General features: G+C 39.1%; 1 non-coding gene across 1 annotated transcript; it reads right to left on the bottom strand.

Annotated features, from left to right (window-relative positions):
• Positions 1 to 1,745: 1,745 nt before the first annotated feature.
• TRNAL-AAG (transfer RNA leucine (anticodon AAG)) lies at positions 1,746 to 1,827 on the bottom strand. Its single transcript has one exon. It is a non-coding gene; the product is annotated as a tRNA-Leu (tRNA).
• Positions 1,828 to 26,062: the final 24,235 nt, after the last annotated feature.

Genomic DNA, 26,062 nt, shown 5'->3' with positions numbered 1-26,062 from the left:
TTTCGGATTTCACTACATTATTGACATTTTTATTAAATCGTCGTTGAAAAATGTACTGAAAACAATGGCATAGAGGCATTTAACAACAATGACATGTTCTGAAGAGTTGTGTATTTCATTCCAGGGAATATTTTTCCAAAAGAAAATATTTAGAAAAAATTAACGGTTTTGGAGATACGGTGCGAAATGTATAAAAATTGTGGAATTTTTGCATATATGTATTTTGAAATTTGAGGCAATAAATTTAGTTTTTCGAGTTCATTATTTCTTCAAATATTTTATTCCTGTCCTTATCCACAAATTTGCTTCAGAGGTCAGAAGAAGATTCGCATTGGTTTCAGAGATATAGCCCAGAACTGCTTTAAAAAGTCAAATATTTAACCATGTTTAGATGGGGCCACAAAACCCAAATAGTGTTTCTTGTCGTTTGGGTATGTACTTTCAAAAAATCCTCAGTTCAAATTGTTTGCACAAGATTACCTTAAAAATGTTGCACAGTGTTATTATTTTTTTCTGTTTTCTTATCACCAATAAAATTCTGGGGCACTGTGGAACAACGTACCTAACCACTGTTAACGACTAACAAATGGATTCAACAGTCCAATAGATTTAGTATCAGGAAAAAAAAATAACTAAGGCCAGCAGAGATGCACTGAAGCAATTGCCACTACCACCACCAAAATAAGAGAAAACAATTTTGTGAAGAAATCCAGAAATCCTCAAACACAAAAGACAACAACATCACACGAATGAGATATTGGCAAATTTGGAGGCTAATCATGGGTCATTAATTGATAAGCAAAGTGTCTGGGCAAATTATATACCTACCTACCAACCCACAATGCAGTGTAGAATTTAAACATAAGAAATCATGTTTATTTGCGAAATAAACTTTGATAATGATCGCAGCAATTGACACGTAAAGGCAACAATACTATACCCTGTAGGGACTGTGGCCGATTTAAAGCTCACATAAAGCTAGCTTTTTTTTAAACATAAGTGGCATTTTATCGATCATTTTGCCTTATGCCAACTGACTAATTTTACAAGGCGATGAGCGCCTGAGTAGTCAGTATTGTCCAACGCCAGATAACTTTTCGACTGATAATAAACTAACTTTGTTTTGCCTATTTTTAGTCAGTCTAAAACATAATGTGAAAAAAAAAACAATTTTTGTTTCTGTGTGTTTTTTATTTTTGACTTTTCATATTCTCTCTCTCCCTCTCTTTGTCTCTCTCTCTTTTTTGTTAGAGAGAAGAAGGGGCAAATTTGTATATTTCCTTTGTGTTCCTTTTTAATTCCAGAATAATATGAGTAATATGTACGAATATGTTCAGTCCATCAACACTGTATTCTATAACTGGATGCTGCATTTATACGAAGAATATTAAGAAAAAGCAAGTGCGAATTATTTATACATTTGTGCCTTATTTCCTCGACAAACACAAATACTTTGCAGACGGTACATGTTTCTGTTTTCAGAGTGGTTAATCTCTAGATAACTTTTCGACTAACTTTATATTGGTCGAAAAGTTATCTAGACATGGACAATTGCCGAAAACTTTTCTGTTCAAAGTGGTTCATCTCTAGATAACTTTTCAGCCAGTTTTTAGTCAGTTTAAAAATTATCGATCTATTACCAATCATTTTATCAACTGGTGAATAAAAGTCCGACAGGGTAGCTATGGGAATAAAACACACATACGAATTACAAAAATAATAATAATAAAAAATAAAAAACATCTTGGCAGCGGTGGGATTCGAACCCACGCCTCCGAAGAGACTGGTGCCTTAAACCAGCGCCTTAGACCGCTCGGCCACGCTACCCACAATTTCATGGTGGCACAAAACTGCACATACACACAGACACAAACAATGTGAATATATCGCTTAAAGAGAAATTCTTTTTATAGAACATACCTAATAAGTTGCGGAATATATCAACATACTGATATACGAGTACATATGTATGCATATAATGAATATAATGATGTGCTGTATGTTTGTCAATAAATGTATATTTGAACTTATATATAAGAACTTGTTTTCATATGATTTGCTTTAACTATACATATAATAAAATTTTAAGTTTTTTTTATTAAAATCTATAGCGCGTTATATAATTATACATTAACAATTTTGTAAAGTTTGAAAAATGGGAAATTGCGGTAGTCTTGATTTCAACAGACGGGCGGACGGACAGACGACTTAGAATTTTATGCTGATCAAGACCATATACATATATTTTATAAGGTATCCAACGAATATTTCGATGTTTTACAAATGGAATGATAAATTTAATTATACCCTCATATTATGGTGGAGGGTATAAAAATATAGCCGATAGAGATACTCCCTCAGCCTGTGTGAATTTAAACTTTCATCTATGGACAGACTGAATACAGGCTGCACAACCAAAATAATTTTTTTTTTTTTTGCAAAAAATATGTATGTATTTAGGGGGTTTTTAGAATTATAGATAAAAGGTGTTGCGGAGAAGGTACCCAAAGGAATTAAACGATTTGTCAACTTTTTAAAAGTTCATCCTACTTCCTTAAACGGCACTAAACAAAAATTTAGAACTTTTGTGGGGGAGATAGCTTTAGGTTCCCGGTTGACCGATATGGCAAATTTTGCGTTCTATGAGGGCTATATGAAAATGTGAACCTTAACGGACAATTCTTTGCAGGAATAAATAAGAAGGAGACTAAATACGAAATTGTTGACATTTCGTCTGGATAATGTGGTAAAATACCGAAAAGTTGTATACTAAGTACAAATTTCAGCCATTTTGGCGGTACAACCTTCAAAATACCGAAAAACGGGAGGTACCGTTCTATGGAGGCTATATGAAGACCTGGACCCATACCAGCACATTTCAGGTGGAAAGTTTTATACCCCCAACAAAGACTAAATACCCAATTTCAGCCATTTCGGTGGGATATTGAGGCCACAGCCTTCAAAATACCGGAAAAACGGGAGGTACCGTTCTAATGGGGGCTATACGAGTATGAAGACAAATTTCAGGTGGAAACTAGTATACCCCCTGTGGGATATTGAGGCCACAACCTTCAAAATACTGAAATCGGGAGGTACTGTTCTATGGGGGCTATATGAAGACGTGGGCCCATACCGACAAATTTCAGGTGAAAACAAAGACTAAATACCAAATTCCAGCCATTTCGGTGTGCGATTGAGGCCACAACCTTCAAAATGCCGAAAATCGGGAGGTACCGTTCTATGGGGGCTTATTCCAACAAATTTCAGGTGGAAAGTTTTTTACCCCCATCGAACACTAAATACCAAATTTCAGCCATTACGGAGGGATATTGAGGTTAAAACCTTCAAAATACCGAAAATCGAGAGGTACCGTTCCATGGGGGCTATATAAAGACATGGCCATTCCAAAAAATGTCAGGTGGAAAGTTTTATAACCCAACGAAGACTAAATATCAAATTTCAGCCATATCGGTGGGATATTGAGGCCACAACCTTCAAAATACCGAAAATCAGGAGGTACCGTTCTATGGGGGCTACATAAAGACGTGGACCCATTCCAACAAATTTCAGGTGGAAAGTTTTATACCCTTAATGAGAGCAATGTACCAAATTTCAGCCATTTCGTTGGGATATTGAGGCCACAACCTTCAAAATATCGAAAATCGAGAGGTACCGTTCTATGGGGGCTATATGAAAACGTGGACCTATAACGACAGGTGGAAAGTTGTATACCCCCAACGAAGACTAAATACCAAATTTCAGCCATGTCGGTGGGACATTGCGGACACAACCTTCAAAATACCGAAAATCGGGAGGTGCCGCTATAAGGGCCTATACCAAAACATTAGCCGATATTGTTCATATTCATCCAAAATGATCCTATAGTATTTTCTGATCAAATACAAAATCGTTTAGATTTAAACATTAGAAAAAGAACGAATCAAAGAAGAGCGGTAGAGCCCGGGGTATTCAGTCGACCAACAGCAAATAAAACAAAACATATTGTCAAAAAATGAAACAAGTAAAACAGTATAAGTCGGCTTTGCCGATATAGATATATCGAATGTATTTAGGGTATTTTCAGAATTTGTGGTCCTTTTTGGACATTTGAACTTGCCGACAAAAATGTGGATTGGGATTACATCTCATAAATGTTGAGGAGGAGAAAAAAAAGAAGGAAAGAAATGGGTAGACGTAGTCCATTATGGAAGTGGATCTTATTTTGGGAGTCATATCTTTCCGATAGATATCGCGCCCACTAGTCATTTCTGTGGACAAAATATTAGGAGATCCAAAGTTTGGACCAAATTGGTTGCCCCGTATCGTGTATACCATTTTATTGCCATTTTTTAAATATTGGGGTGAAGTACTTGAAGTTGTCGACCGGTATTGCCCATCTTCGAGCTGAAATTAAGTTTGAAATAAATATGACGAAGGCCAAATTTTGGGCTGACATTTTTTTTACCGTCTTAATTGAGGCAGCGAATGCAAGTTGCTTCAACAAAAACCAAAGTGAGCAGGTCTTAAAGTGAACTTATCCAAAATTTTGTGTGGGCGGTGCGGGATGGAGTGGACAAATATAGTTCATATTCGAACCTGATCTATATCTGGTAGATATTATGAGAATGTGTAAAGTATGGACCAAATCGGTCACTCCCATCAAAAGTTATCGTGCGCACAATTTTTCCGAACATTTTTGAACTTTTATGAGGGAAGTACCTGGGGGAGTGAACCGATATGACCTATTTTCGAACTTAAATTAAGTTTGAGCACCATATATTTTGGACCGAATCGGCAGATCCTTTCGAGAGTTATCATGCGCTCCAACCACTACACACGGTGTCATAGGGGGTTTTTGCACCTTTCAGGCTATTTTCTCAGGAAGTATGGACTTGCCCCTGGTGAAATTTGTACCGTATTATGGGAGGCAGTGAATACAAGTTGTTACAACAAAAATCAAAACTATTCGAGAGCAGGCCCTAAACTGAACTATTCCGAAATTTTGTGTGGGGGGTATCCGAAGGAGTGAACCGATTGAGTCCATATTAAAACCTCATCTAGGTCTGGTAGAAGTTTTACGATGTACAAAGTATGGAAGAAATCGGATAATTCCTTCAAGAGTTAGCGTGCGCACAAATTTTCCGAACATTTTCGAACTATTTTGGGGGAGGTACCGGAGAGTGGACCAATATAACCCATCTTCGAACTTAAACTAAGTTTGGACAAAATATTACGAAAGCCAAATTTTGGACCGAATCCGTTGATCCGTTGGAGAGTTATCGAGCGCTCCAGCCAGCCAGACGGACGGACATGGCTAAATCGACTCCAAATTGTCTGCAACGGATTTCGTCTAAACATTCTTGGGGTCTAAAACGATTATTTCGATGAGGCACATTTTGCCCGTATGAAAGTGTATATACCCTCGTTAGCATAAATGCTGAGGATATAAAAACCGGACTCAAATTTGCCAAGACCCATCTGAACTGTAGTTTCCAAAAATGGAGGACTATTCTGATTTCTGATGAATCTAGGTTTGATTTAAAGGATTCAGATGGCATAAGGCCAAAATGGGCAACGGTTAAAACCATTTTGTCCACTTATATTTGCGACTTCAATGTTTTTAATTTTTTTTTTCAATTTTAGCCTTTTTATTAAATTCAAAATTCCTTTAGTTTGTGTTTTTTTCAATAATAAAGATATAAATAAAAAAATTACAACCATGTTTTCCTAAAAAAATATGATTAAAGTCAGGCGGAGCAGACTATATGATACCCTACACAACCACAATTCCGATATAATTTGGCGAAATTTTTTTCTGCGTTTCATTTTCCAAATTTCTTCAAAATATCTGTATAATTTTGAGTTTGGTGCGTCAAATACAAAATATAAGTGAAAAAGAACAGAATTTGTTTTTGGGGCACCAAGTACCTCAAATCGGACGAACATATATACATATATGGAATCCAAATCTGAAACGAATGTTTTATGTTTAACTAGCGGACCCGGCGAACTTCGTCTCGCTATTGAGGAATAAAATTTCATACAAAAACTCAATTTTCGATTTTTCCAATTTTCCGACTTTTCCAGAGAGATTTTCCAAAATTTTCTTCCGTAAAGACCTTCTCCTCGAAAATACGAATAACTGACAAAAAATTTTACAGAAATCGGCCTAGCCTTTCTCATTTTATGAATTACTATACATTTTTTACACCATTTTTATATATATAGATGTTTTATGGTATGTTTCTCTAAGACGATTCGAATTCAAATGCGTTCAAATTACTACCAAACACCTGTTACAGTAGAAAATTTTCATTTGATTGAAAACATAAATGAATCAAATATTTTTCAAAAACATAAGTTTGGTAGTATTTCGAACGAATTTGTGTTCGAATCGTCTTTATTACACCGAAGTGCCTGAATTTTCAAATTTATTCTTCGTTGATAATTTGACTGCCCCCCGAAAATTTGTTGCTACAGGGTAAAGTTTTGATACAGTCCACATTGTTACACCAAAATGGCTGAAATTTCGTATTTAGTCTTTGTTAAGGGTATAAAACATTCCTACAGAAAATTTTCGGTATAGAGTCAACAGTGATATGTATTACCAAATCTTTAAACTGTTGCTGTTTACAGGAGCAACTAATAAAAATTTGCTCTGGCACTAGCTGCTTTGAAATTATAACAAAGCTTCTTGCAAAGTCTGCTGGTTTATGCTTCCAGTTGCTTAAGCGTGGACACAGTTGCTTCCTTTGTCCTGGAATGGATCTCAACTCGCAGCTTGTTGCGGTTATTTTCCAGATCCATTTGCCTTTTACCTTGGTGATGTCAAGCAGTTAGTCTTTTCAATGAATTAACGTTTTGTTTTTTTCTTGTGCCGCTCATAGTCTTCCAGAAGTTTTGTTAGTTTTCAGCCAATTGTTTAATCAGATATATGCGCAAGTTCAAAGTTTTGCTTCATAGGGCTTTAAGCTTTAAATTGGGCTTTAAATAATGACTGCTCCTAACTATGGTTTCTGTAAAAAATCATCCCAAACAGGTAGCCAACGGTTTTTTGATGTTTACACATAAAAAATGCACTGCATTTATTTAGATTCATAGGGCCTCTTTGCAATTCCTCAGTCATTTAATTTGGCCGAACAAATAAAAGAGCTGATTGAGTATTGGCCTTTAAAGCTTTTCTCGAATATTCATACCAATTGTTTCATTTCAGTGCAACATTGTTGTCCTTCTTTCAACAGATTTCCTGCTCTTGTTGGTGGATTGCTTTGATTTAATAAATCTCTGGTGTTGGTGGCGATACCCAAGTGTTGAGTTGTTGGATTTTCGAGAAGCGTGTGAACATTTTATTGGGCCTTGTTTAATATTTCAATCTATTCAAATGTGTTTCTTTTTTTAATTTCATGTATATTTTTGTTGTATTCACCTACAACACCTGCCTTGATGTCTGGTTGGTTGGTTATCTTATAGGTGGTATAGAATGTTGTTGGCCACATACAAACATACTCCAATATGGGGAATATGTCGATGCATGTGCAGGGTATACTAAAGTTTATGTGAGTTACTTGATACGTCGTCGTGATGATGATCGTCGACCAACAACAGCGACAACGTTGTTAACAAATATTTTTTGGCAATTTTCTCATCATTAATACTTAAAAAAAATCTCAAAGGATGCTGTTGATGCATGATTGGAAGTGGCCCAAAAAAAGAAAAAACGATGTCAACGCAATTTGAATACGTTCGGTGTTTTGGTTTTTCTGGTGGGACAAGGATATAAGCGAAGATATTAGTACATAATTAATTGTTGCCACCAATTTATGCCATATGGTCATATTTGATCCAAAACGTTTGTACAAGAAAAAGAGAGTAATGTTGAGACAATAGGATGCTGTGACACTTGTGGATGAATGGCATCATTGTGGGAAATGAGAATATAAAAAATCCTCTAAAAAATTACAGGAAGCGAGTTTTAAACTCAACATAATAATAACCAGCGTTATATTAGTTTCCAACATTCTTAAGATGTTATAAGTTTAGTTAATCATGAACTCCATAAAATTATCTGTATGTTAAGATGTCAATCCTTGGGTCCCATAACAAGAAAGCGTTGTACATCAGGTTAGGTTATTATACCCTGCACCAAAATATGGATGGTATAATTATATTTGTCATTCCCTTTGTAACACATCGAAATATTCGTCGGAGACCCTATAAAGTATATATATTCTTGATCAGGGTACAATTCTAAGTCGATATAGCCATGTCCGTCTGTCCGTCCGCCCGTCTGTTGAAATCAAGATACAGCTCACAATCTACAAGATAGAGCTTTATAATTTGGTATAGAAGTTTATATTATTCCTAGGATGTTTGGTATTAAAAATGGGGTATTCGGTCTGCGTCTACGAACGGTACCTCCCGATTTTCTTTATTTCGCAGGTTGTGGCCTCAATATCCCACCGAAAAGGCTGAAATTTTGTACTTTGTTTTTGTTGGAGGTATAAAACTTTCACGTGAAATTTGTTGGAATAGGTCCACTTCTTTATATAACCCAAATAGAACGGTACCTCCCGATTTTCGGTATTTTGAAGGTTGTGGCTTCAATATCCCACCGAAATGGCTGAAATTTGGTACTTAGTCTTCGTTGGGGGTAGACAATTTTCCACCTCAAATTTGTTGGAATAGGTCCACGTCTTTATATAGCCTCCATAGAACGGTACCTCCCCAAAATGGCTGTAATTTGTTATTTAGTCTTCGTTGGGGGTATAAAACTTTCCACCTGAAATTGGTTGGAATAGGTCCACGGTTTATATAGTCCCCATAGAACGGTATCTCCCGATTTTCGGTATTTTGAAGGCTGGGGCCTCAATATCCCACCGAAAAGGCTTAAATTTTGTACTTTGTTTTTGTTGGAGGTATAAAACTTTCAAGTGAAATTTGTTGGAATAGGTCCACGTCTTTATATAACCCCCATAGAACGGTACCTCCCGATTTTCGGTATTTTGAAGGTTGTGGCTTCAATATCCCACCGAAATGGCTGAAATTTGGTACTTAGTCTTCGTTGGGGGTAGACAATTTTCCACCTCAAATTTGTTGGAATAGGTCCACGTCTTTATATAGCCCCCATAGAACGGTATCTCCCGATTTTCGGTATTTTGAAGTCTGGGGCCTCAATATCCCTCCGAAATGATTGAAATTTGGTATTTAGTCTTCGTTGAGGGTATAAAACTTTCCACCTGAAAATTTTCGGAATAGGTCCACGTCTTTATATAAGACCCCATAGAACGGTACCTCCCGATTTCGAAGGTTGTGGCCTCAATATCCCATCGAAATGTCTGAAATTTGGTACTTAGTTTTCGTTGGGGGTATAAAACTTTTCACCAGAAATTTGTCGGTATGGGTCCGTGTCTTCATATAGCAACCATAGAATAGTACCTCCCGATTTTCCGTATTTTGAAGGTTGTAGCCTAAATATCCCACCGGAATGGCGGAAATTTGGTATTATGCCATCGTTCAGGGTATACAACTTTTCACCTGAAATTTGTTGGAATAGGTCCACGTCTTTTTATAGCCCACATAGAACGGTACCTCCCAATTACCGGTACGTTAAAGATTTTAGTCTCATTATTACACCGAAATGGCTGAAATTTGGTATTTTGTCTTCGTTCCACCTGCATTTTATTGGAATAGGGCCATGTCTTCATGTAGCCCCCATAGAATGGTACCTCCCGATGTTCGGTATTTTGAAAGTTGTGGCCTTAATATCCCACCGAAATGGCTGAAATTTGGTTGTTGTTGTTGTTTTAAGAGTGTTTTATTATTATGTTCGTATGTTCGTTCTCCTGTTCAATCTGGCTCTGGGTCTATCTCCAGTTCCAGGAAGTTGGCTACTTCGATTTGATGTAACCACAGATCCACTGGAGTCAGATGAGTAGGCTTGACGGGGCAGTTGAATAGGTGCTTAGTATCGTGCGGGCCCATGCCGCATACTGGGCAAATGTCTTGCACGGTGCGATCGATTCCCGCCCAATAGGAATTTAGGCGACTGCAATATCCTGAGCGTAATTGAGCCAAAACTACTCTGGTTTGTCGTGGCTTATGGTCTTAGCAACTGTGTCCGTGTGAATGCTGTTCAGACCTGCCTAATATGCCCGTTGATCTAGAGGTTCTCTCCTATATTGTTGGACCGTCGTTTCTAGAGCATGAATATTCTTTCTTGATATGCCTGGGTGTATCGGTGGCCAGCAGATGGTGATTGGGATGCCTCTCACGGTAACACCCGAGCAAGTACTGCAACGATAGCATCTCATTATGTTGTCGTACTGAAGAATCTTTCCCTCCTCATGTAGATGGTCCACTGTAGATTTGAGGAGGCACCCTGCTGCTGTTCTCAGGGCGGCGTTCTGACAAATTTCAATCTTATCCCACTGCGTGTCACATAAATTCGGGGACCTAACTGGCTTACCACAGACCGACCTATCGCTTTATACGTGGTCAACAAGGTTTCTTTATCTGCACCCCATGTGATGCCGGCTAGGGACTTGAGGACCTTGTTCCTACATTTCAGTTTATCGCAGATAGCTGTGGCATGCGCGGACGACGTGAAAGTGGTGTCGAATGTGACCCCTAGAATTTTGGGGCAGTTTGTGGTCGGAATTCTGTTACCATCGACCCTGATATTCAACTCTCTTCTATACTGTGCCGTCCATGTGGTGAACAGAGTGGCCGTCGATTTAGTGGCGGATATCTGCATATTCCTCGCGTGGAAAAAGGTGGTAAGATCGGTTAAATAGGAGTTCAGTCTCTCACAGATGTCATCAGAGTAGGTACCTGACGCCAGGATCGTACAATCATCCGCATACGTTACGATCTCAATGCCGTCTGGAGGGGGCGGAATACAGGAAATGTAGAGGTTAAACAGTTCCAGAGATATCACCCCTCCTTGGGGAACTCCCTGTTTCACTCTACGGGGCTTGGATTTCTTGTTCCTGAATTCCACATACGACTGGCGTCCACACATATTGTTGATTATCCAACGTTTCAGACTTGGCCGGAGGGTTGTCTGCTCGATGTCCTCGAACAGCGTGGAGTGCTTGATAAGTCAAGCACCACCATCACTGTTCTATCACACGGCCGTTCCTGGTTGAGTCCTCGACAAATATGTGTGGAGATGGCGTGCAGCGCTGTTTTCGGGCTGTGCTGCTTACGGAATCCATGCTGATGATCGGCAACTTGATAGCTACATATTTCTAATGCTTGGGAGAACTAAGGCCTCAAGAGTCTTCGCTACAGGTGACAAAAGCGAAATCGGCCTGGGCGGGACCACCCTGCCCATTTTCCCGACTTCGGGAACAATAAGGGTGGCTAGCGACAGGTTGAGAACTTTCGTGAGATACTCCACTCCCGGCTCATCCAGCTGTTTCAACATTACCATGGAAATTCCGTCAGGGCCCAACGCTTTGGATGATTTAGCGTTCCTGATGGCATTCGCAACATCATCCATTGTAAACTGTGGTGTTTCATCTTCGGCAGGAAGAGATCTAATGCGACGTAACACTCTTATCTTCGCCCTGTCACTCTCGGGGTGCTCGACAAACAGTCGATTGAAGTAACTTGCACACCTCTTCGGGTCAGTCAACGTAACGTCGCCAAACGTGACTGAGGTCCTGTCATCCCTCCTTCCGGGGTTCGAGAGTGACTTATACCGCATTAAAGTCCTCCAGGACCAGACGATTATGACCTTCCAAAAACGGGCTAATATCAGGCTTATAATCTGAGATACAGGTATTTCTCGGCGGGATGTATACGTTCAGCAATTCTATCTCGGCAGTTCCACACCTGACTGCTACCCCCATACATGTACGGGTCATTAGAGGCAGGCTCAAGCGAGATAGGTCTGTATTGAACAGACTGGTGCAAAAGGAAAGCTAATCCCCCACCTCCACATCTGGTGCGATCCTTCCTTATTACGTTGTAACCATCGCAACGTACTGAGCTGTGGTCGTTCAGCATGGTTTCCTGCACCACCGCGACCTTGATATTCTTCCGATTCATAAAGTCCACTATTTCATCGAGCTTACCTCGGAGCCCATTGCAATTTAATTGCAAACAGGATGCATTTTCTGGGATTGGAACAACAACGGCTGGTGTTAAATGATGCGCGTGCGGCTGCTGTTGGGGGGACTGCGGGGGAGTTTCGTAATCCGACGACGAATGAGTTTCGTAATTTGACGAAGACTCACTGGGTGCTGTGTTCGCGCAGCATGCAGCAACAAATTCCCTATCGTAGTCCCTCGCGTGGGCAAGTCCAGAGCAACCCCTTAAATGCACCCACTCCTGACATCTATTGCATCTCACCGAAGATGGGATATGGGTGAAGATGCGAATGTGACAAACCGGGCACAAATATATTGGTCCTGGGTTTTCCTCCGTCCCGGCACGGACCAAAAGAATCCGGAGCAGACATTCCGGGATATGCCTCTTCCAGCACAGAAAAACGAAACAAATACAAACACATGTACACTGAGGTGACAGCCGCTGGCCGGAACGCTGATGTTGTTTGGTCCCGGGTCAATCCGGTACAGAGAACCCACTGCCGTGGGATTGCTGAAATTTGGTATTTTGCCCTGGTTCAGGGTATAAAACTTTCCACCTGATTTTTTTTTGGATTAGGTCCACGTCTTCATATAGCCCGAACAAATAATATTAATACTCGAATTTCTTAAGATAAGATCATATTAGACAATTATATCCTCCAGCGACCGGCAGTGTGCGCTTACAGATAGCAAGTGAGCGCATAAATGCATTATTTACGCTCTCAGTAAGCGCACAATGCCGGTCGCTGGAGCAAATATTTGCCCAATGTGACCTTACCTTTAAGCGAAAATAATTTTTTACTTTTCGAAGCGATATGTCTGACAAACTGTACATGATATTTCCACATTTTTTCTTATCATAACCTTCAATCCACCTTGGCTATTTCTTAAAATAAAAGACCACCCACTTAATTAAGACATTATGACGTTTAAATACATCCTTCTCCTCATCATCACTTCATTTCAGAAAATTATAAAATGTCAATATTAACACCCCATCGAGTGTAGCTCCGGAGATCAGGGATAATATTTCAATTCATTCATTCACACAATGATCAAAAACCAAATTTGAAACACCAACGAAAAAACGCACAAAAGGTGCCCATACAAAAACATGGGAAAGTTTCAAAAAAATTAAGTTGTTCCTTAGCACATAATAAAAATGCCAAACTGACCAACCCTCTGTATGTGTGCGTGCTACACTATGGATGTTGGACAAAAACACAAGGACAACGGTGAGCAACGGTATAACTAACCAAGTTGCACAGAACATCCCATACATAAAACAATTTCTGCATAAACTCGTAAATAATAAAATATGAGAAGACAAAGGGAAGTTGAAGTTAGGCGCCAATTGGCCCACTTGAAAACCAACAACTACAACAATCACGAACAACATCAACAGCAGCAGTTCAACAACAATGAACACGTACCGCTATTTATGCTATCTCTTAGGTTCAGGGCCAGATTGTTGTTTTCACTTTCACCTTTCATTATTAGGCCCATAACAAAGCCACAAAAGCAAATAAAAACAACAAATAATAATGACATTCAACTGAACAACTAACTATTGGCTTATTTGTCCTTGCATCATGAACTTCAATATTGAATATTGAAAAGACAAAATAGCAAAACAAAAAATAACCGGCCAAACGTCATTCAAACGACGATCACAACAATGATCCTTGCCTTTCAAAACAATTGCCTGGGCATAACAAATTGTCTCATTATTCGGATCACGTTCATCGCATTTTCCTTTTCACTTCATTATTGCGGGGAATATTTTGTGTAAATACGATTCAAATATGACAAGTCATAAATTAAATAAAAATTAATTCTACCCAGGAATGTTGGGAAAATACTTGGGAAAAAAAGATAAATTATTGTGTTTTTCCTTTTAAATGGGTGACTAATTTTATTAAAAATGATATTTTTAGCACTTAAATATTATTTTATAGTTTCCCACACATTTTTCAAATTTTTAATATAAATGTCAAAATACATTAAATGGTCAGTTTTTTCTATACACTGAGAAAAATTGTTTGGCGTTTTTAATGTCACAAAAAATTGTTCTTTTTTCTATTCTCCTCAGACATATTAGATATTTCACCAATAAAAATGAAATGAAATTGTGAAATATCTAAGAAGTCTGAGGAGAATAGAAAAAAAACCAATATAATATGTGTGTTCGGGTGACCAAGGAACGGTCCTGACCGGCTTTAACATGGCAAAGTCCAGGATTTATCTTGGTCCCTCTTTAATCCCAAGTGAACTTTGACCTCCCCGTGGTGTCACCTGGGGTAGCTGCCTTTAACACCCGTTAAAGGCAGTGAGCTAAAATGTGCCGCGCGTTCACCCATAAGAAGGTTAAAAACTTGGGTTTGGGCGTCGGGTTAGTAACCCTCCCCTAGAAAAAGCAGCCTACTATGAAAAAAGAAAAGAAAAATAAATCCCTCTAAAGTTGACGACCCCCGCAAACATTTTAAGGACCATGATCTGCGAATCTGCACCTGGAATGTTCGCACTCTTTATAGAGAAGGTGCAGTTTACGCATTGGCAGATGTACTTGAAAAGTACAAGGCCGACATTACTGTCATACAGAAAATACGATGGAATGGGAAAGGCGTCCCAACAACACCAAAAGGTGACGCACTGTATTATAGCTGCCATGACATAAAGCATGAGTTTGGTTGCGGATTTGTAGTTGCTCGGAGGTTAAAACACCTGGTCTCCAGCTTCACACCCGTGAATGAAAGACTTGCTACAATTCGAATAAAAGCAAAAGTCTTCAACATCAGCTTTATTTGCGCTCATGCTCCCACTGAAGACAAGGACGAACAGACCAAAGATATATTTTATGAGCGCTTAGAAGAAACATATGACCGTTGTCCTGCCCATGACATTAGAATTATTATAGGCGATTTTAATGCAAAAATTGCAAAGGAGAATATCTTTGGCCGAACATTCGGGAAATTCCGTCTCCACAGTGAAACATGGTAATGAGGCTGAGGCTGATAGACTCTGCAGCTGCAAGAAACATTGTAGTTAGCAGTACCAGATTTAAGCATCTCGATATTCATAAGGGCACCTGGCTGTCGCCAGATCAAAGAACAAGAAATCAAATTGATCACGTTGTGATAGATGGAAGACATTCATCGAGCGTGTTGGATGTACGATCGTTCCGAGGTGCAAACATAGACTCGGACCACTACCTAGTTGCAGCAAAGGTACGCACTCGGTTAAACGTAGCAAACAAAGTACGAACAGACACAACACGAAAGTTAAACATAGGTAAGCTGCAATCGCAACAGATAGCCACAGCATATTCCACTCAACTAGCCCAACTGCTTAATCAAAGCACTCCTCGTCCCGATAACATATCAGCGCAATGGCAAAGTATTGCCCACTCTATGCAAACAGCCGCAAAATCCATACTTGGATACCAGAGACCTCCACCAAGGAATCCATGGTATGATCAGGAGTGTCGTGCTGCTACCGGAGAGAAAAATGCGGGATATATATGTAGCTACTTTACAATCCGTAGCAACGCGTAGCTCAGGAGAGGGATATTGGGAGAAAAGGAGAGAGGAGAAACGTCTTTTCCGCAGGAAAAATAGAGAGATGGAAAAGCGGGAGTGTGAAAAAATCGAGATGTTCAGGAGCCAGAATGAAGTCCGAAAATTCTACCGAAGAGTGAAGCATCCAACTGATGGCTTTGGTACAGGCACCTCCTCCTGTAGAGACCAGCAAGGTAATTTGGTACCTGATACAGATAGTGTGCTAAGGATATGGAAAGAACATTTTGCAAACCTGTTGGTATCCAGCGAAGACGACGTAGATACTACAGACCCAATCCTAGAAGATGGTATTGAATGTATACCGCCCAGCTAAGATGAGGTAAAGACAGCAATAAATCGGCTGAAGAATAATAAGGCAGCAGGAGCCGATATCTTACCAGCCGAGCTGTTCAAAACCGGAAGCGACACGCTGATAAGGTGTATTCATCAGCTAGTTAGCACCATCTGGCAGGAAGAACGAGTACCCGACGGTTGGAACCTGAGTATCCCGTGCCCCGTCCACAAGAAGGGAGATAAGACTGTATGCTCTAACTATAGGGGCATAAGTCTACTCCCTATTGCCTACAAGATCGTGTCGGGGATATTGTGCGAACGACTAAAGCCTATGGTCAACGAGATAATTGGACCAATACCAATGCGGCTTTAGACCTGACAAGTCCACCATTGACCAGATATTTACTCTGCGGTAAATCCTGGAGAAGACCCAAGAGATGCAGATCGATACCTACCACCTTTTTGTCGAATATAAAGCAGCCTTCGACAGCCCGCTGCGTTCAAAGGTATTCCAAGCCATGTCTGAATTTGGTATCCCCGCAAAGCTCATCCGGCTTTGTAAAATGACTTTAACTGACACGAGATCCTCAGTTAAAATAGGAAAGAACCTCTCCGAAGAGTTTTGTACCAAAAAGAGGTTTCAGGCAAGGAAACAGCCTTTTGTGTGATATTTTCAACATCCTGCTAGAAAAGGTTATACGAGAGGCAAACGTCAAAAGAAGTGGCACAATGTACACCAATGCCACATGTTACTTGCTTATGCTGATGATATAGACATCATGGGATGATCAGTAAACGAAGTAACTGATACCTTTATGAAGGTCGAATGAGAATCTGCTAAAGTGGGTCTGGCGGTAAACGATGAGAAGACCAAGTTAATGGTGTCGACGCGCAATGCGTCCATTGAGCTCGGACCAACTGTGGAAGTTGGTTCCTATAATTTTGAGGTAGTAAACGACTTCGTCTACCTCGGCACCTCCGTATACACAACAAACGACATCAGTTGTGAAATAAAAAGAAGAATTGTATTGGCCAACAGATGCTACTTTGGTTTAAGTAAGCACTTTAAAAACAAAGCCACATCTCGTCAAACAAAAATAACGCTCTACAAAACACTGATGCTACCCGTGCTGATGTATGGCTCCGAAGCCTGGGTATTTGCGCAAGCAGACATGGCAGTATTTGGCGTGTTTGAGAGAAAAATTCTTCGAAAGATCTACGGACCAATCTGCGTTGTTAAACGTATCGAGATGCAGCGTTTGCGTTGGCTAAAGGCTAAAAAGGCGTATAAAACGGACCGCTTGGCGGTGCACGCAGAATTGGCAGTCCAAGGAATAGATGGCGTAAACAAGTGGATGAAGAGATGAAAAGGCGCGGTATTCCAGAAAGCGAAGCAACAAATAGAGAGGAAGGGAGATCTTTTCTTAGTTCGGCCTATGGAACAAATGTTCTGTAATGGGCCAGCTAAGTAAGTAATATGTGTGTTCATATATACATATGATTCAACCAATCACAATGCTGTCTTTAATCATATTCAAATATTTATTGTTTTCAAACCGACCGAAGGCATTATTCATTTAGGAAATAATTATTTTTGCCAATACATTGTAGAATAAATGACATCCCATTCAGTTGATAAATCGATAATATTTAACCTCACACTTTGTAATAATCAATTTTGTCATTTTCAATTAAAATGGAATAGCATACCTTTTAAATGGATTCAATGAGAGATATTTAAAACACATGATTACAAGTGAAACTAAGAGGCTTTGAGTTAAAATCTTGACAGTGTTAAAGAAAAATTGTTGAAAAACAAAAACATATCGAGTTTTTAAGATCGATCATTTTAGTTTTAGTATTATGTATATTACAATCTGTAGTTATAATAATATGGAGGGTATAATTAAATTTGTCATTTGTAATTTAAATTTGTCTTACAAACGACATCGAAATCAGAGTTCCGAATATTCGCTCGAATTCCACCCACGAGTGAAACTCTTCTCGAATTCGAGCAAACAAAAACTTATACCACCCAAAACAAACTTGCCCACTTTCAAAAAAAAAAAATAAAAAATAACGCCTTGGTATCGGTATTTTGAACATTATAGCTAATATTTTTAACCGAACTAGCAGTAATTTGGCATTTGAGGTTCTCAGTGGTAAAGAAACTTCTTCACCAAAAATCGTCAACATACATAGATCCATGTTTTGGTATGGCCCCCGCATAAAGGTACCTCCCTATATTCTGTATTTTGAGGAGTTTAGCTACAAATTTTAACCGAACTAGCTGTAATTTAACATTTAACGTTTTTAGTGGCATTGAAACTTCTTCACTAAAAATCATCTACATAGGTCCATTTCTTGGTATATCGCTCATATAACGGTATTCCCCGATTTTCGGTATTTTGAGGGTCTTAGCTACATTCTTTATCGAACTGCATGTAATTTAACATTTGCATTTCTCTTACATACTTACTTAGCTGATCCATTACAGAACATTTGTTCCATAGACCGAACTAAGAAAAGATCTGCAATTCTCTCTGTTTAATGCTTCCCTTTCTGGAATACCTCATCTTGTCATCTCTTCATCCACTTGTTTGCGCCATATATTCTTTGCCTGTCAATTCTGCGTGCATCGCCATGTGCCTTGAATTTATATGCCTTTTTAGCGGGTTCATCTTCGCTGATTCTTATGATATGGCCTAGCCAACGCAATCGCTGCATCTCGATACGTTTAACCATATTGATGTCGTTGTATAGCAGATAAACACGCCAAGCACTGCCTTATCTGCATTCGCAAGTACCCAGGCATCGGAGCCATACATCAGCACGGGTAGTATCAGTGTTTTGTAAAGCGTTATTTTTGTTTGACGAGTTGTGGCTTTGTTTTTGCAGTGCTTACTTAAGCCAAAGTATCATCTGTTGGCCAATACAATTCTTCTTTTTATTCCACAACTGATGTCGTTTGTTGTGTTTACGGCGGTGCCGAGGTATACGAAGTATTTTACTACCTCAAAATTATAGGAACCAACTTCAACAGTTGGTCCGATCTCAATGGATGCATTGCGCGTCGATACCATCAGCTTGGTCTTCTCACCGTTTACCGCTAGACCCACTTTAGCAGATTCTCCCTTGACTTTCATAAAGGTATCGGTTACTTCGTTTATCGCCCCATGATGTCTATATCATCAGCATAAGCAAGTAACATGTGACTATTGGTGTAGATTGTGCCACTTTTTCTGACGTTTGCCTCTCGTATAACCTGTTCTAGCAGGATGTTGAAAATATCACACGAAAGGCTGTCTCCTTGCCGGAAACCTCTTTTTGTACAAAACTCTTCGGAGAGGTTCTTTCCTATTTTAACTGAAGATCTTTTGTCAGTTAGCGGACTGTCGAAGACTGCTTTATAATCGACAAAAAGGTGGTAGGTGTCGATCTGCATCTCTTGGGCCTTCTCCAGGATTTGCGCAGGGTAAATATCTGGTCAATGGTGGACTTGCCATGTCTAAAGCCGCATTGGAATAGTCCAATTATTTCGTTGACCAGGGGCTTTAGTCGTGCTACTATCTTGCAGGCGATAGGGAGAAGATTTATGCCCCTATATTTGGAGCATAAAGTCTTATCTCCTTTCTTATGAACGGGACACAGGATGCTGAGATTCCAATCGTCGGGTACGCGTTATTCCTGTCACATGGAGCTAACTAGCTGATGCATACACCTTATGAGCGTGTCGCCTCCGGTTTTAAACAGCTCGGCTGGTAGGCCATCAGCTCCTGCTGCCTTATTATTCTTCAGCCGGTTTATTGCTGTCTTTACCTCATATTGGCCGGATGGTATACATTCAATACCATCTTCTGGGATGGGATCTGTGGTATCTTCGTCGACTTCGCTACTATTGGATACCAACAGTTTCCATCTCCTTAGCACACTATCTGTATCAGTTACCAGATTACCTTGCTGGTCTCTACAGGAGGATGTGCCAGTTCCAAAGCCATCAGTTTGATGTTTCACTCTTCGGTAGAATTTTCGGACTTCATTCTGTCTCCTGTACATCTCGATTTGTTCACACTCCCGCTTTTCCATCTCACTCTTTTTCCTGCGGAAAAGACGTTTCTCCTCTCTCCTTTTCTCCCGATATCTCTCTCGTGCGCTACGCGTTGCTACGGATTGTAAAGTAGCCCTATATGCCGCATTTTTCTTTTCGGTAGCAGCACGACACTCCTGGTCATACCATGGATTCCTTGGTGGAGGTCTCTGGTATCCAAGTACTGATTTTGCGGCTGTTTGTCCTGATATGTTATCGGGACGAGGAGTCCTTTGATTAAGCAGTTAGGCCAGTTGAGTGGAATATGCTGTGGCTATCTGTTGTGATTGCAGCTTACCGATGTCCAACTTCCGTGTTGTGTCTGTTCGCACTTTGTTTTCTACGTTTAATCTGGTACGTACCTTTGCTGCAACAAGGTAGTGGTCCGAGTCTATGTTTGCACCTCGGAACGATCGTACATCCAACACGCTTGATGCATGTCTTCCATTTATCACAACGTGTTCAATTTGATTTGTTGTTGTTTGATCTGGCGAGAGCCAGGTGCCCTTATGAATATCGAAATGCTTAAATCTGATACTGCTAACTACCATGTTTCTTGCAGCTGCAAAGTCTATCAGCCTCATACCATTGTCAGATGTTTCACTGTGGAGACTAAATTTCCCGACTGTTGGCCCAAAGATATTCTCCTTTCCAATTTTGGCATTAAAATTGCCTAGAACACATTTAATGTCATGGGCAGGGCAACGGTCATAAGTTTCTTCTAAGCCCTCGTAAAATATATCTTTGGTCTGTTCGTCCTTGTCTTAGGTTGGAGCATGAGCGCAAATAAAGATGATGTTGAAGAATTTAGCTTTTATTCGAATTGCAGCAAGTCTTTCATTCACTGGGGTGAAGCTGGATACCAGATGTTTTAGTCTCCGACTAACTACGAATCCGCAACCAAACTCATGCTTTACGTCATGGCAGCTATAATACAGTGCGTCACCTTTAGGTGTTGTTGTGACGCCTTTCCCAATCCATCGTATTTCCCGTATGGCAGTAATTTCGACCTTGTACTTTTCAAGTACATCTGCCATTGCGTAAACTGCACCTTCTATATAAAGAGTGCGAACATTCCAGGTGCAGATTCGCAGATCATGGTCCTTAAAACGTTTGCGGTGTTCGTCAACTTTAGATGTTTTTTTCTTTTCTTTCGTTTTTTCATAGTTGGCTGTACAAATAAATTACTATGGAAACTAAGACCGCTCGGTTGGCACGGGTTAACGTTAACCGATAACCACAAAATTTCATATATAAGGTTTTTGGATCAAATGGAAAAACTTGGTTCGCCCTAATGTACATATTGGTTAACGTAAAACCAATTTTAAATGGATTGCATGTAACTCCTTATTTTTGTGCATACCGCCATCGTTTAAAAGATTACAAACTTGTTTCACCACATGTTTTTTTAAGTATAAGATTGGTTTTACAGTTCCATTAGGCCATCATGCATTGTGTGTGTATGATGAAATGTTTTCCACTCATCAATGTTGTTGTTGGTGCGAAATTTTCTCTTCGAAATTTCGCGAAAACTATGCAGAAAAGAAAAGCCCACTCAAGTTGTCACTGTATGAGACCTAAGATCACGATCATTATTATTGTTTTTTTTCTTCTTTTGACATTAACCTCTCTAAGACCAAGTTAAAGAAAAAAATATGCACACGGTCACAGACAGACAATCATTGCACTCCTACTCAGTACTACAAAGCGGGGAGCTAGAGTAACAAATTTAATATTTGCAACAAGGTGCAGCATTTATTCAGTTACCACAGCTGACAATGGCAATATGCACAATGGTGGTAGCTTTAAATTTATTTTTATTTGTATTTTTTGTTGGGGGATAAGTTTGGCGTACGTAAGCTGTTTTTGGCATTTTTATCTTTAAATGCATGGAAGAAAATTATGGAGTTTTTTACTTTCACCAATAGTTACCAACACCAGGCATACTAATAAAAAAAGTATTTTTTTGACTATGACTTTGAATTTATGCACTTAAAATGAATTAAAGACAAGATTGGGATATAAGATGTAGAGGGTAGGTCAACAAATTTGTTTTGATGATTCTTTAAAGATTAAACTGACGAGGTGAACATATTTTGCATACTTTGTGAAGAGAGCTAGTTTTTAAACCAATGTAGCTTTACTAATAAAAACGTTAAAATGCCTCAGCCTGTGACATAATGAAAATAAGCAAACCCAAAATGGATGGATTGTTTCTCCCAATCACTGTTGTAATAAGTATTTATTGCTACAACTCTCCGAAATAAAGTTTAAAATGTATCTGCGAAGTCCTAAGTTAGGACTACTAACCGTATTCTTAAGCCTACATGTTGGAACTTTTGTGAGGGATTTATCGGAAGAAGTGAAAATTCGATTTTGGATCTTACTTTTACTTTCAACTGAAAAGTCCACATTTCGATCCTTCGATGTTTACCTTTAACTATAAAGTCGACTATAAAAAAAATTATACGGTCATAGTATGGACCACGAAGACTACCTGCTTTAAAAATGTCAGAACGATCATAGACACTTTCCTAAACTACACATTTGCGAACAATTTTGAAATTCTGAGTTGAAGATACCCGAAGGAATGGGCCGATATAGTTCATATTAGAACATGACTTAGGTATGAAAAAAATATTACGATGTGTAAAGTTTCGACCAATGTCACTCATTCTTTTGGATGGCTATGGTCGCCATCTTTAGCTGGTCAGGGGGTACTCAAAGATTCTAATACCCTACACTAATCTAGGGCGTATATCGGGAATAGGAGTCCCAACTAATTTCTGGAAGTTCCTAATCGCATTATTTTTTAAAGTTTCCCCAACATTTTTAGCCCAAATTTGCTGATGGCCTCAAGGGGTTTACACCAGGATGTATTGTGTTTACCAATATTCGGTTTTTTAACTCTTTTATTATACGGCAAACATAAGAACGGTTGATACTAATCCACTTTCCGAATGAATATTTTAAAATTTAATTTGTTATACAAGTGAGCCAAGGCTATAGTCGGGTCGGGGCCGACTATGTGATACCCTACAGCACTACCCCTGTGCATAAGCTTTTGACTGGAAAAATTCAAAATATTAAAATTGGGATAGCTTAGCGCTTTTACTCAATGTCTTCATTAATACAGGTCAATTTTGTTGAAACGCATTTAAGTGCATCGTCAGTGCAACTCAAATAAAAACAAGTGAGCCAAGACTATAGTCGGGTCGGGGCCGACTATGTGATACCCTACACCACTACCCCTGTGCATAAGCTTTTGACTGGTAAAATTCAAAATATTAGCTTAGCTTAGCGCCTTTGCTCTGAATGTCTTTATTAATACAGGTCAATTTTGTTGAAACGCATTTAAGTGCATCGTCAGTACAACTCAAATAAAAAAATGGAAAAGTGGGATGTGCGCCAACCATCAATAGGCTTCTTTCTCTGTGAGACCCCCATCAACCCCCAAAATTTCGTGAGGATCCGATCAAAATTCCGACCTGTATTGTGATTGCACAAAAATGGAAAAAGGGATGCATTATCGACTTTTGCGATATCTCTGTTGTTTAACCGCCTATGACAACCTACTTCACATCGTTGTAAAGGTGATATTTTTTACTTTCCTTGTCAGATTTTGCTTTCGATATACCTCTTACAGAAGAGAGATATTCGCTTTGAAATAAAACGTTGGCCTTTTCTCCAAATAAGTTGTGTTCACATTCCGACCCCTGAATAATATCCAACCATTAACAAAATCAATAGGTTTTTTCCTCTGTGGGACCCCTCATTAACACCCAAAATTTCGTGACGATCCAATCAAAATTGCGACGTGTAGCGTGATTAAAAAAAAAAGGAAAAATGGGATGCATCACCGACTATTGCGATATCTCCGTTATTTGGCCACCTACGCCAACCTGCTTTACATCATTGTAAAGACGGGATTCTTATTTTCATAGTCAGATTTTGCTTTTGGAAGGTCCCTAACCAAAGCTGTGATATTCGTCATTATTATTAAAATCGCAAAAATGAAAAGGTGTGTTCTATTAGCGGCTACTTTCATTAGCAGGTTTTGCTTTTGATATACCCATATAGAAGCGGAGATATTCGCTTTGAAATAAAATGTTGACATTTTCCCCAAATAAGATTTTTGCCCATTCCGATCCCTAAATATTATCCGACCATCACAACAATCAATAGGACAGACGGACGGACGCACATAACCAGATCGACTCAGCTCGTCGAGACATTTAATTTGATATATATGTATGGGTCTACGACCATTATTTCGATGCGTTACAAACTTTTTGACCAAAACCAACTTATAATACCCTCCCCACATAGTGGTTTAGGGTATAATAAGGGAAAACATTTTGATTGGAGGGTATTAATATATTTTCCCAGACCATGGGAAAAGTGGTAGGAGATGGCAACCCTGTTAGGATAACAAATGCAAATTCTTCCGAAAATGACTCTAACATGTAAAAAAAAAAACAAATTTAAGTCAAAAGTACAGATAATTAAAACTCATAACACTACAATCTTTAATGGTATTTCGTTGTTGATTCAAATGTTCGACTCACGGCGGATCTGTCCTTCGAGTTTCTAAATATACTCAAGATTATCTCTGAACCTCAAAAGGAATTTTTCACCCCCCCTGACCTAGATCATAATTTTTTCGCGTAGTGAAAAGTATCCTCCTATGCGTTTCAACAATACGGGTTTCTTGTTCCAGCACCATAACCGCGTAATACGTATGACGCATGTTAATCGTATCTTATTGACAATTTTAATAGATTTCTATTGATATACATATACGGTTAATTGGTTCATAAAAACCGAATAAAAATTCGGTTTTAGTATCAAAATAACCAGTTCCAATATTCGGATTCCAAAAAAAACGAAATCGATATTAAGGTGCTCGGCAAAGCGAGATCCAATTGCGCTCAATATTTGTAATGACTCCGATATTGAAATAAATAGATATTGGGTGGCCTGAGCAAGATTCGGGTAAAAGTGAGAAATGACAGCTAAAACGAGATCATATCGATTTCGTGTCTTTAGAAACCGTACCTAAACTCTTCCGAGTGACATTTTTGCAGAATATTCCGAAGCTGAAAAATATCATCTGGTGGTACTTTTACTGCCGTTCTTGAAATAAAGGACAAAAAGGACATTGAAGGAAGCGAGTTAGAAGGTCGAAATGCTCTACGAAAAAAAAAATCATTTGATTTGACTGAAGACATGTCATCTTTAAAATAAGTTTAAGCAGCTGCGAACAAAGATATAACGCTGGGTCCAGGCTCATAGGGTCTCCAGCAAAATATTCATCACGCCATAACTCAGAAGTTCGACTCACAGCGGATATGTCCCTTGGGGTTCTGTATGTACTCACCAAGGGCTTTCATTCCCAAAAGGAATTTCCCACACCCAAACTTTGAGCTCCATTTTGTTGCACAGTGAAATTCGGAAAATTACATTAAGAAAAAAAAGAAAACATTTTTATCAGAAGTCGGGCGATTCAAACTACAACTCATAGACTCCGGATCCAACTCCCGGTACCGTTTGAGACTACGCAAAAACAGGGTCGAAAAAATATTTCTAACAAAGCTCGGCAAAATTTTAGCTAAGTTAAGTCGAAAAAGCTCTATCTGATACCTCAATGGTTGTTGTTCCCGCTTATTTATATCTTAATTGTACGAGTAGATGTTTATGGACTCGATGACATTAAAAACTTTCCATAGACTATGCCCAAAGACTAATCATTTCTGTCTGCACAGCGGAGGCAAACTTATGAAAATTCATAACTTTTGTTTTCTGGAAAACAAGCAAAAAAGTATCAGTCGAGTTTGCCGACAGAGATATACCCTCAGCCTGTGTGAGTTGAGACTTTTATCTGTAGACAGATCGAATACGGGCTACATAACCAACATCTTCTTCCTAAAAATTGTGTAGTCAGGGAGTTTCAGAATTTTCTGGTCTTTTTTGGACAACAAAAATATCGAAACATTTAGTGTATGTAAATAACTCCACGAGTATGGGTG

Source organism: Musca autumnalis, unplaced genomic scaffold (genome assembly GCF_047663935.1).
Source record: "Musca autumnalis isolate F117 unplaced genomic scaffold, ASM4766393v1 scaffold_1, whole genome shotgun sequence".
Classification (NCBI taxonomy): Eukaryota; Metazoa; Arthropoda; class Insecta; order Diptera; family Muscidae; genus Musca; species Musca autumnalis.
The sequence above is the reverse complement of the archived record's forward strand: the minus strand, read 5'-3'. Positions and strand labels throughout refer to the sequence as shown.